The following is a 13,616-nucleotide window of genomic DNA, read 5'->3' as shown; positions in this document are numbered from 1 at the left end:
TAAATAAATCTGTGCCATTAAGAAAATAAACAAAAAAAATTTCAGTATTGAAAATCAATTCTTTGATCCATTGATATATTATCACACCTATTTTCTATTCCCTTCCATGTCTTCCTATCCTGAATTTTTCTTTTTACACTATAATATTTTATTTTTCTCAATTACCTGTAAGACAATTTTAACATTCCTTTTTTCAAAATTTGAGTTCCAAATTCTCTCCTTCCCTTCCCCTGCCTTCAACATTGAGAAAGCAGCAATTTAGCAGAGGTTTAAACATGCAAAGCACAATTCCATGCAAATCATGATGTTAAAGAAAATAGAGACCAAAAAAAAAGAACCAAGAAAAATTAAAAAGTAAAGGAAAAGTACATTCCATCTGCATTCAGGCTCCACCAGTTCTTTCTTGGGAGATGGTCAGCACCTTTCATCATAAGTTCTTCAGAATTGTCTTAGATCATTGCATTGTTGAGAATAGTTAAGCTGTTTACAGTAGTTTATTATACAAGATTACTATATATTATATAAAATTACTATATATACACTATACAAGATTGCTGTACATTATATAAGATTATTATATATACAATATGTAAGTGCTGTGTATAATGTTCTTTTGGTTCTGCTCATTTCACTTTGAATCAGTTCTTGTATGGCTTTTCAAGTTTTTTGAGGGCACCCTGCTCATCATTTCTTATAGCATAACAGTATTCCATCACAATCATATACAGGTTGTTAAGCCCTTCCCAGTTGATTGGTTTAAGTTTGTAAAAGGATTACAACTAAGTTGTGTATTGTCACCTTATTTATTTCATTTATATGCAGAGTATATCATGTGTAATGCTAGGCTAGATAAATAAAAAGTTGGAATTAAGATTTCCAAGAGAAATAGCAACAATCTTTGATATGCAGATGATACTCCTATGATGGCAGACGGTGAAGAGAAATTAATAAGTCTCTTGATGAGGGTGAAAAAAGAGAGTGTAAAAGTTGGCTTGAAGTTTAAAAAAAATCTAAGATCTTGGCAACTGGTCCCATCAATTCCTGGCAAATAGAGAGAGAAGAAATGGAAGTAGTGTCAGATTTTATATTCTTGGGCTCAAAGATCTCTGCAGATGGAGATCAAAATCATTAAATTAAAAGATTCTTGGTTCTTGGAAGGAAAGCTATTGAAAAATCTAAAAAAGCATTCTAAAAAGCATGCAAAGATCCTTAAAGTCAAAGCTATGGTTTTTCCAGAAGTAAAGTAAAGTTTTGAGAGTTGGAATATAAGGAAAGCTGAGTGCTGCAGAATCTGCACTTTCAAATTCTGAAGCTGGAGAAGACTTTTGAGTGTCCCTTAGACACCAAGAAGATCAAATCAGTAGAATCTGAAACAAATTGATTCACTATTCACTGGAAGGTCAAATACTGAAGCTGAAACTTAAGTACTTGGGCCACATGATGAGAGGGCACGATTCACTGGAAAAGATCCTGATGATGGGAAAGATTGAAGACAAAAGGAAAAGGGGATGGCAGAGGATGAGATGGAGAGATATCATGGAAACAACAAATATGAACTTGGACAGATTTTGAGAGCTAGTGGAAGATGGAAGGGCCATGTTCAAGTTCCATTCAAAATAACTATAAAATGTTTCACTTATTTGGAAGCTCACCTACAAGGACAGACATAGGAGCTATATGGACAAAACTTCAAAATACTTGTAAGAGGTTGTTTTTCACTTGAGTTTAACTCTTCATGACCCCAATTTGGGTTTTCTTGGCAAAGTTACTGGAGTGGTTTGCCATTACAGGGGAGGAACTGAACAACTTTTCATGATCCCTTGAACAGGACTGAACAACACAATTTCTTTTTCACCCCACCCAGCCTCTCTACCAGAAAAGAGAGTGATTAGTCTGGATGGTGACTCAAGTTTCAGCTCAGTCATAAGAAATGATCACACAATATCCGTTGATGCTCTAAAGAGGAGAGGAGGACCCTTCAATTATTATATGGCTCCCTAAATCTCTCCATGTTGTTCAACATGGGCAGAATTTATCTTGTCTGGTCACAAGTTGAAGGTCCAATTGTACAGTCCTCCTACTATAGCAACTAGGTGGGCAGCAGGATGGGTAGCTAAATGGTGCAGTGGATAGAATACCCAGCCAGAAGCCAGGACCCCCTCCTCTTCCTAACTTTAAATCTGTCCTCAGACACTTCATTAGCTATGTGACCCCAGGCAAATTTGCCTTAGTTTGCTCACCTGTAATGGCAAACCACTCCAGTAACTTTGCCAAGAAAACCCAAACTGGGGTCATGAAGAGTTAAACTCAAGTGAAAAACAACCTCTTACAAGTATTTTGAAGTTTTGTGCATATAGCTCCTATGTCTGTCCTTGTAGGTGAGCTTCCAAATAAGTGAAACATTTTATAGTTATTTTGAATGGAGCTTTTATTTCAATTTCTTCTTGTGAGGTTGTGTTGGCAGTGTACAGAATAGAGGATGATTCATTTTAATTAAATTTCAAATTTAATTTTTAGAGTTCTCTAGACAGATTACCACATTATTTTATTTTATTTTTTAGATTTTTTTTCAAGGTAATGGGGTTAAGTGGCTTGAAGTGTCTGAGGTCGGATTTGAACCTGGGTACTCCTGACTCCAAGGCCGGTGCTCTATCCACTGTGCCACCTAGCCGCCCCCAGATTACCACATTATTTTAAAAAGGCAATAATTTTCTTTTTTCTTTGCTTATGTTTATTTTGTCAATTTCTTTTTCTTTTCTTATTGCTATCTATCTAGTTATCAATAAAATAATAATGGTGATAGTAGATGGTGGGTCATGATGAAAGCTTCCCTAAGCTAAATCAATTCAAAGGGTTCTCAGTGCTTATCCTTGTTAAATATCCTCTTCTATGGCTAGGTAAATCTCCTTTTGTTAACTGTTGAATCATGTATGAATTTCTCATTTTGTCCCAGCATTGAAACTAAATTACAATGGGATCTACTAGGACTGGTCCACTCCCAAACACATCTGCTATAAATGGAAAGAGCCTCTCATCTATCCCTATTACAAATAATTTAAACCCATTGTGCATTCCTGGTATAACTCCAACCTGGTAATACTGTATAAACTTTTAAACATATTGTGGTATTTTTGTTAATATTTTATTTAATATGATTGCACCAATATTTATTAAGAAACCTTTTTTGTCTCTTTGTTTTAGCCTACCTTGGTTTAGGTATGAGGGTCATGCTTTTATCACAGAAGGAATTTTAGTAGGATCTTTTCTTTTTCTATTTTTGCAATTAGTTTATGAAGTATTGGGAGTAATTGTTATTTGAATATTTGATATAATTCACTTATATATCCATCTGGTCCTGGTGTTTTTCCTTTAGGAGTTCATTTATATTTTATTTAATTTCTTTTTCTGCTGTTGGGTCAATTAAATAAATACTTCTTATTCTGTTACTTTATTTCATATTTTTGTAAACATGCATCCAATTCATTTGTTCTATTGGTACGTGTTTAGGCAAGTATGCTAGCAAGCATTCTCTCTAAAATAGTTTATTGAATAAATGTTTATTATTAGTTATCAGTTTTTTTTAAAAAATAGCTTCTAGTTGATCAAATCAAAGCAAATGGACTGGAAGCAGGAAAATCAATTAAAAGGCTAATCTAAATATAGGCAAGAGGTGATAGAAGTTAGAATTAGGACAACAGATGTATAGGTGAATAGAAGGGAATAAATTTGAGAGATGCTGTAGAGGTAAAATTGAGAAGACTTGGAAATTGAGACAAAGGAAAGAGAAACAGCAAAAATGACTCTGAGGTTGCAAACTTGGTTAAAAGGATGGGGAAAATCCTCAACAAAAATTGGGAACTTGGAGGAGGGGCAAGTTTCATTTTAGAATGCTGAAATTGAGATGCTTATGGAATGGATAGATAGGGATGCACAGCCAAAAGTAAAACATATGGGACTAGACTTAAGGAGACAGAAAAGGAATGCATGTTTAGATTTGAAGGTCATCCAAGATGATTTTTGAGAAGTTAATGAGATCTCCAACAATGAAGCTCTAGAGAGAGAAGTGACTAGGTCTCAGGACAGAACTTTGGGGACTGCCAGTTTGGAACAGGACATGGATGATTCAGCATAGAAGGCTAGAAGGAATAGTCAGATAAATAGGAGGAGAACCAGAAGTGAGTAGTATCATGAAAAAAAAAGGGAGGAGATGACGGATGGTCAAGTGAGGATGAGGATTGGGAAAAGCTTGCACTGAACCTAGCCATTCAATTTTCTGGTATCTTTGGAAAAAACAGCTTTAGTTAAGTGATGACAATGGAAACCATTTTGCAAAAGGATTGAGAAGTGAGTAGGAGGGTAATAAAGTAGAAGCAATAAGGATATCTTGTTAGAAGTTTGCCTGTGAAAGGGAGCAGAAGGATGGGATGGCAGGGTGAAAAAGTACTGTAGGGAAAGGTTAGATGATAAGCATGCTTATAGGCATTGAAGAGCCAAAAAAATAAGAAACCATTTAAAATGAGAAAAGAAAAGAGTGATTTATTTGATCATAGGAGGTTTGAAGAGGGATGAAAAAAGTGTGGAAGAGTTGCTATAGTGAGCAGCATAGAGAGTTAGAAGGATCGATTACCTGGCAGCAATGAGGGTCCAGTTGAGGATGTATAAACTGAATTTGAAATGGAATAATGCAGAATAAGGAAGAAAATCGTGTAACTTATAAATATGCATATGGATGAATGTTGAAAAACTTTCATAACATGTAATTGGAAAAATGTCTCCACCTTTTTTCAGCAGCACATGTGAGAAAAGGAAAAATTTTGAGGAAAAAAATTACAATAGTCAAAAATGGCCATTTTTCTGAAGCTCCTAGCATCAGTCCTCCAGAGCCCCATGCTGATCTCTTTGGCTTGAAACCTTTGTTCCAACCCCAACCTTTCATGCTTGTGGCTTTATCTTTTGAATGGTATTAACTGGTAGTAACTGTATTTCCTAATCTGTCCCAGTATCTATATTCAGCCTTGGATCCTGAATTGATCTCAGTACCTTTCTCCAGGAGAGGATTTCCATTTTTTCCAGGGATTAGATTAATTATAGCACATGTCTGAAATGGGCAGGGATATGATACTTTTGCTGAGTAGCTTAAATTATAAAATGGTCTTGCTGTACAACTTTGATGATCTCTTTATGTTGCTGTTTTGCAGATAACATCATCATTGCTCATATAATAAAGCAGCCTATTTAGTTTCATCATGTACTTTATACTTTATACATTGTTCTATGGCAAGTTATGATTTGGAATCCTCCAAAAAGGTTATGGCAATCCATGATTTGCAGTCACGTTGCTGTGCTAGAGGAACATTTATATTAAAAAAAAGATTGTGGAGAGCAATATGCAACTATGCCCAAAGAGCAATAAAACTGATCATATCCTTTGACCCAGAAATTCCAATTTTAGGCCTATATCCAGAAGAAATCATGTTCCAAAATATTCATAGCAACTCTTTTTGTAGTGGCAAAGAATTGGAAATTGAGGGATGCCCATCAATTGGGGAATGGCTGAACAAGTTATGGTACATGAATACTATGGAATGTTATTGTTCTACAAGAAACCATGACTGGTCAGACTCTAGAAAAGCATGGAATGAATTATAGGATCTGATGCTGAACAAAGGGAGCAGAACCAAGAGAACAATAACAACATTGTGGGATGATCAACCTTGATGGATGCATTTCCTCTAAGAGAGCTAGGACAATCCTAGGAGACCTATTATGGACGATGCCATCCATGTACAGACGAAGAAACAAAACAAAACAAAACAAACTACAGAATCGGAATGAAAAATATGTTCACTTTTTAAAAATTTCTTTTGTTTTTTTTTCCTATCCTATAGTTCTCTTAGAATTAGAACTCTTAGTTCTAATAGTTCTAATTCCTCCTACACAAGATGACTAACATGTAAACCTGTTAAATACAAATGTACATGGACAATGTTTGACTGTTCACCACTGAGGGGAGGGGGGTGGTGGAAGAGAAGGTGGAAGAAAATTGTATATCTTAGAAATATGCATGTGGATGGATGGTGAAAAAAATTTCATAACATGTAATTGGAAAAATAAAACATCAATAAAAAGATGGGGTTTCATTTTAGGAAGAAGCTTGGGAATATTGAAAGCATTGCCCATTTTCTCAATTTAGTCTGATCCTGGTGGGAGAAGAGAATTAAGTTCCTAATAAAGGTATTCATATAGTGGTAACCTTTCATGGGGTAGTAGAAAACTATTAATATAAGGATAGGTTATAAAAATACAATAAAATACTGGAGATCAATAATGTGGGGGTTAAGAAAAATAATCAGCCTTTCATACTCATATTCCATTATTTAGATTACTGTTTGGTAAGTCTATAACCACATGAGAGAAATAAATAATTCAAAGCAAAAATTTACGTATCTGAATAAAGTTAATTGAATAATATAGTTAAAACCAATAATGTGGTTAACACCAACTTTATCTTATCTTGGCCCTCCAGATGAGAGTAACGTTCTCATCTGAACCTACAGAATGGATTCTATGCTCACTGTTAGTGTGGCCATGTGAGCACCAGCATACAAAGACCAACTTGTGGAGTAGCCGGAGTGTAAATTTGGAACTCTGGTTCTTCCAGTTTATGAGTTGGAAGTCCTGCCTTTTATGTGAATTCAGTTCTGCTGCTTTGGTCCAGAAGGTAGGACTAAGGCAGTGATTAGTTAAGATGGGACCATGTGGCCCAGGAATAGTGCACAGGGCCCTGAGTCAGGAAGAACAGAGTTCAAATCCAGCCCCAGAGATTTATTAGCTGTGTGACCTTGGACAAATCATTTAACCTCTGTCAGTCTTAGTTTTCTCAATTGTAAAATGGGTACCTACCTACCTCCCAGGATTGCTAAGAGGATCAAATGAGATATTTGCAAAGTATTCAGCAGAGTGTTCAAGACAAAGTAGGGGCTTTAGAAATGCTTTGTTGTTCAGTTGTATCTGACTCTTCATGACTCCATTTGGGTTTTTCTGGAGTGATTTGTCATTTTCTTTGCCAGCTCATTTTATATATGAGGAAACTAAGGAAAATAGGGATGGTCTTTTGCTCAGGGTCACAGCTAATAAGAAGAGTCTTCCTGATTCCAGGTCCAGCCTTCTATCCACTATGGCACTACCTGGTGACCCATAAAAATGTGAGTTGTTTTCTTTTTTCTCTTTTTTTCATGTTCTTCTTTTCTTTTTTCTCCTTTTCTTCCTCTCCTTATACTCTCCTCTTCTTCTCTTCCTCCTTTCTTCTGCTTTTTTTTGTTTTTTTCTTCTTTTTCTTTCTTCTTATTTTCTTCTCCTTCTTCTCTCCTCCTCCTTCTTCATCTTCTTTGTCATCATCCAGCTAGATTCATAGTTAGAATGCTTTAGATTTTATCTTACTCAAGGATCTGAGCTTTTATCAGTGATACTCTGTCTCTACAAGCCCTATAGTAAGGGGCCCAATCCTAAGGATAGATGATTATTATCTATATAGCTACAAATCTTTCAGAGTGGGGAAACTGGGACAAAGAGTCTTCATACTCAAGAACACAAGGATAGCAAAGACAAGAAGCATTTAAGAGAATCTTACAATAATTTTTATTTTTTGATTTCATTGATATAACTAATTCCAGTTGAGAAAACTTCCTTTATCAAAGCAAATTGCTTTGTAATTTCTATCCTCAGAGTCGCTGTGGGGCACTCTGAGAGATTTAGGGCCTTGCCTAGGGTGACCACAGAGTATATCAGGGAAGGGACCTGAACCTGGTTTCTTTACTCCAAAGCTGCCAAGCCCCACTGCCTCACAAACAAATGTATCTGGGCTACTCTAAAATAGGGGTTACCACATTCTCCTTGAAGTCTCAGAACACAAGAGAGATATTCTCAAAGATGTTTCTGTTCTTGAAGTCTTATCTTCAAGTGAGGATGATGATGATGATGCTTGTCCTTGAAGAAGACCATGACATCAGGGAGGTGATGCCATAACATGTACATGAATTGGATGTGAGTGTGGGGGTGCTGTTCTAAATCACCAGTCTCACTTTCTCCTCCAGGACCATCTGGGTCCAAGTGGCCAGATATGAATCAGGAGGACTGGAGATGATCCAGATGCCAGGTAATCAGGGTTAAATGACTGACCAAGGTCACACAGCTGGGAAGTACCAAGTGTCAGAGGCAGGATTCAAATTCCTGTCCTCCTGATTCCAAAATCAATGCTCTATCTGCTGTACCCTCTGAATTGTTAACATATCCACCTAAAGACATAGCAATGAATGCAAGGGATTTTTTCCTTCATCATTAAACAATTCTGCAGAATTCTTTTACCTGTTTTCTTTTGTAAAGGTACAGCTTCTGAGAGCATTAGATTCAGCCAAGTAAAGGAGATATGGGATTTTGTTCATTACCTGCATTTGAGAGGTGAGTCCAGGGACATATATTAGAGTCAGTTCATACTAGTTAGCAGTTGTATTTAATTTTCAGGATGAAACTTTATACCTCTACAAATCAGGGCTTGATTTATTGTTTTAATGATTGTTTAAATTTAAGAATGTAATAAACATTAATAATCCTGATTATGCTTAAAAGTATATACTGCATTTTTTTTTTTTAAAGAAAGCTGGTTAGGGGGCAGCTAGATGGTATAGTGGATAGAGCACTGGCCCTGGAAGACCTGAGTTCAAATCCAGTCTCAAATGCTTAATACTAAATTAGCTGCATGACCTTGAACAAGTCACTTAACCTGATTGCCTTCCCCACCTCTTTTTTTCTATTTATGCATTTTTTGGGGGGCAAGGCAATGGGTTGAAGTGACTTGCCCAAGGTCACTCAGCTAGGTATTTTTTAAGTGTCTAAGATTGGATTTGAACTCAGGTCCTCCTGACTCCAAGACTGGTGCTCTATCCATTTCACCACCTAGCTGCTCCCCATTGCCTTGCAAAAAAATAAATAAATAAACGAAGGCTGGTTGTTAAACATTTGTCAGCACCCTCCTGTATGAGCAAAGCAGATGTATGAAAAAGAGCTAAAAAATGTTACTGAAAAACTTTAGACTTTCACAGGACATTTAAAGACACCTGTGTCAATGAATGAACGAATGAGCACCTATTAATTGTGCTAAGCACTGTGAATTGGGTGTTGTCCTTCATCCTCAGAGAGGACCACAATGACATCACTATGTTGAGGTCAAGGTACAGTGTATCCAGACTGTGGCTGATCAGACAAGAGGAAGGCTCTATCAAGGTCCATAAAAACATTTGGAGTCTTGATGTTTCTACATTTACACATCTCATGTTTTTTTGGGGGGGCTGCTGCAATTCTGCTTTGCTCATAGATCATGGCACCTTTGATCCGGGCACACCATGCTGCACAGTCCTTTGCCAGTGTCTTCTAGGTCTCACAATCAATTCCAAAGTTCTTCAGAGAGACCTTGAGGGTTTCCATGCATTGATTCTTCTGACTTCCATTTGAGTGTCTGCCTTGTGAGAGATTTTTCCACAACATGATCATTTAAGCATACATACTTATGGCATTTGAGCTATTTGGTTCAAAACCAATTGGCAACCATTGGCACTGCATTCTCCACAGCAGAGTTTTAATGCTTGAGAAAGGACCTCAGTGTCTGGTACCTATTCTTACCAGGTGAGCTTCAGAATCTTCCTAATCTTCAGAAGGAAGTGAATCACCTGTCACGGTGCTGGTAAACTGTCCAGGTTTCACAGAAATACAACAATGAGGTCAGCACAAGGCTCTGTAGACCTTCAGGTTGGTAGGTAGTCTACTACCTCTTCTCTCTCACACTTCCCTTTAGAGCCTCCCAAATACTAAGAAATGTGTGCGTCAACCTCATCATTTATCTGTACCTCTCTAGAAAGTGCATTGCCAAGACAGGAGAACTTATCAAAATTTCTCCATTTGCTGTAATTGATGGTTCCACACATAGATGATGTGGGGCTGGATGGTAGAGAACTTGTGTTTTCTTGGTTTTGATTGTTAGACCGAAATTCACACAATAAGCCTAGAATAAACCCATCCCTTGTTGTACCTTCAGAGGTCTCACTGAATGCACAGTCATCTGAGGGCAAAAAAAAAGTCATGTACTAACTCTCCCTCTCCTCTAGTTTTGGTTTGTTAAAGCTGCTCAAGTTAAATAATTTACCATCAAGCCCTGGGGATTTAAAAGCAAGGCAAGTCCCCTGTCCTTAAGGGGCTTCCATTCTAACAAGATAATTCACCCAGCATGGAGCCAGAGGTGGAAAGGGGATGAGCAGTAAAAGATAAACACACAGCTGTATGGTTTAGAAGGATCAGGAAGTGTGGCAGCTTGGTACCAGGCAAGACAAGGTGAAAGCTCCTCTATCAGAGACCAGGGTCCTGAGGGTGGAAGTCTGAGGTCTGGCAGAAGGAGGGGGAGGCCAGAGGACAGGTGACACTATTTAGAGATGATGGGGGAAGGAATACTGTTCATGAATTTTTGTAAGAGGGGTGCTCATGCCCAGTTGATAACCTTTTGAATGACTCTCAGATAGGATTCCCACATAGTACTCCACATTCCAGTTTGCCAGTCTCAACAAAAGCTGAGTCTCAGGTGTCAGGTGGGTCAGTGACTAATGAATACATAATCTCCTTGGGCTTCTGTGGAATAAATTCTCTTATCCTCTTGGAAAGCTTGACCTTATCCTGGTTAATCTTTCAGAAACCATCTTGGTAAACTACTTGTTGATGAGGTTTATTTCATGCTTTTGGAATAACCTTATTAAGAAAATGATCCAATCCAAATATGTATATTAAACATATATAAAGGGCTTGCAGGGGATAAAAAAAACTCAAGAAATAATCTCTTGACCTCAAAGTGATCCCCTTCAACCAGGGTGGGGAGTATGGGAGGGGAGGAATTAAAGACAGCAGATAAGTATGTACCTTAATAGTCTGAAGAAGCAGAGAACACTAGCAATGGGAAGATCAATAAGGTTTGGGTGGCTCTGGAGCTAAGCCTTGAAAAGAGATTTTAAGAGAAGGAAGCAGGAAATGGGCAAAAAGAGGGGAGGAGGAGATGGAGGGAGGAGTGCTTTCCAAATAATGGGAAATAATATGGAAAGGTTGGCTAGAACGAAAAAGATCTCCAAGAGAAGTGACTTGGAGCATGCCTGGAGAGGATGAGCTAGGATGTGAAGGTCTTCAAATATCTTTTTTTTTTTTTTTTTTTAGGTTTTTGCAAGGCAAATGGGATCAAGTGGCTTGCCCAAGGCCACACAGCTAGGTCATTATTAAGTGTCTGAGGGATTTGAACCCAGGTACTTCTGACTCCTGGGCCAATGCTTTATCTACTGCGCCACCTAGCTGCCCCGGTTTTTAAATATCTTATGGAGGAGTTTGTATTTTATCCCAGCAATACTAGGAAAGGCCCTGAAAAGTCTTGAACACAGGAGTGATGTGGTTAGATTGTGCTTTTTGAGGGTTTACTCAGCTGTGTGGAGGATGGATTGGAGAGGGGACAGTCATTAGGGTGATGGCTGTATGACAAGTCAGAAGAGGATGTGATAGATTCATTTTGTAGTGTGATATAGTCTTTATTCTGCTTATCACAGGCATAAAGATGGATTTTGTTTCTAAGAATTTTTAAATTATAAATGCTAAACTGTCTCATCCTGAAGAATACAAATGACAACAATGAATAAATAAATCAACTATTCTAAAAATATATCTATCTATACATTTATGTAGTCAGATGATTAAATAAGGACTTTTTTATGATCTTTATCTAATGGGCATTTATTCCTGTGTCACCTTCCCTATGACAATGGAATCTTGAGTTAGCATTCACATATGGGTGTCCAACCTTTTAGCTGTGTTAGACCAAAAATGTTACTGAAAAATTTTAGACTTTCACAGGCCATATGGACTGGTTGAGTTGTGGGCTCATATATGGCCATATATAGAATTTAATATTAATTTATAACAACCATGTAACTATTACTACCAATGAGCATAACACTAAAATGTAATAATGCCCCATGAATGGGCATTGACAACCACATGATAGACACATCTGATAGAGAATTCCAAGGGAAAAAATCTGTGAAGCCTTTGATTCGTCCCTTGAGAGATAATCTAAAACATTCTTCTGGAATTGACCAGTATCTAGCATGTGTCCTCTAAGTGTTCACTGTTTATTGCTTTTTGTTTTTATCCTTAAAACCAGATGAGGTCACCTCCTTTTTTCTCAGTAAGTGTCCATCTGGGCCCAGCTAGACCCTAGCAGCTGTAGATAAGACCCTCCATCTTCCCCTTGTTATTTCATTCTTTTATTCCCCCTCAATCGATGTCTTCAAAGATCCCAGAAGCACAGATTTGTAAGCACAGGGTACCTACCATAGCTGGCATCCATGAATCACCAACCCAGGATTTCTCTTGAAAAGGAGTAATCTTCTGTTAACACACACCAGAGATGGGACTTTATACAAAAGGGCAGAGCTGGGAAGCACTCCTTTTACTTTGTGAACAATGATCAGATCATTACTAACATTGCTAGGAGAAAGGGTAAGAAAACCTATGACCCTCTAGCTGTGATTGTCAAGGCCAAAATTTGCTTCCTTCCTTACCATTCCCTTAGGTGTATTACATCCCTGTACTAGAATGTAAAGTCTTTGAAGGAAGTGCTACATACCCAGGAGACATTCTCATAAGTGCTTGTTGATGTACTGATTGAATGTTCAAACAATTCCTAAAATCTCTGCTTTGCCCTTTCTGACTGGAAGACAGATCTTGATTTTTTTTTGTTTTAGCTGTACATATAACCTCCATTTTTCTATTCTTTACCACTTATCTCCTAATGCTTATATATTAATAGCCCTATTTGTTCAATTCTGGGGTAAATGTTGTCTGCATGTTTTTTTTATTTTTCTGCATTGATATTTCCATGTATGAAAATCCATAACCTAGAAAGTTAGGCTGGCAATTGTTGCACCATAATCATGAGATATTAAAAAACCAAAAGGAAGGCCTCAATTTGAGAGGCAGTTTGACCTAGCAGACAAGGCAATGGATTTGGGTTCCTTCTGGGACCTCTTAACAAAAGATCCCAGGCCCCAAAAAAGATCCTAAATGAGAGTCCAATCAGATTGCAAAGGGCTTATTGTCTGAGAAGAGCTTGCTATAAAACAAAACAAAACTTGCAAGGGATGGGAGGAAAGAGAGAGAGAGAGAGACAGGGAGACAGAGAGAAACAGAGAATGTTACCAGCTGCTCAAAGGGAGTGTGGAAAAGGGTGAGATATTAATAGTTTTTGGATAGGGAATGGGGATTAAGGGAGAAGGCATCTGTAGACACAATAAGCCAGGCAGCAGGATGTCTAGAACACCCTGAGCAAGGTCTTGAGTCTGCGGCAGCTGCTCCAGATTGCCCTTGAGCTGCTCAAGGTTGATTCTGTGGTTTCAGGCAACTAGGAGCATCTTCAAATGCAGCACAAAGGATTGCTGGTATGTCAAGCAGCCCCTGGGCTTCAGAAATCTGATTGTCCATCTTTTCTATTAAGAAGGACAGCTCCAACATATGTAGCAGGTTAGAGCAAGCCCATGTTC

The sequence above is a fragment of the Macrotis lagotis genome, chromosome 2 (genome assembly GCF_037893015.1).
Source record: "Macrotis lagotis isolate mMagLag1 chromosome 2, bilby.v1.9.chrom.fasta, whole genome shotgun sequence".
In the NCBI taxonomy this organism is placed as follows: domain Eukaryota; kingdom Metazoa; phylum Chordata; class Mammalia; order Peramelemorphia; family Peramelidae; genus Macrotis; species Macrotis lagotis.
This window is presented reverse-complemented; position numbering follows the sequence as displayed.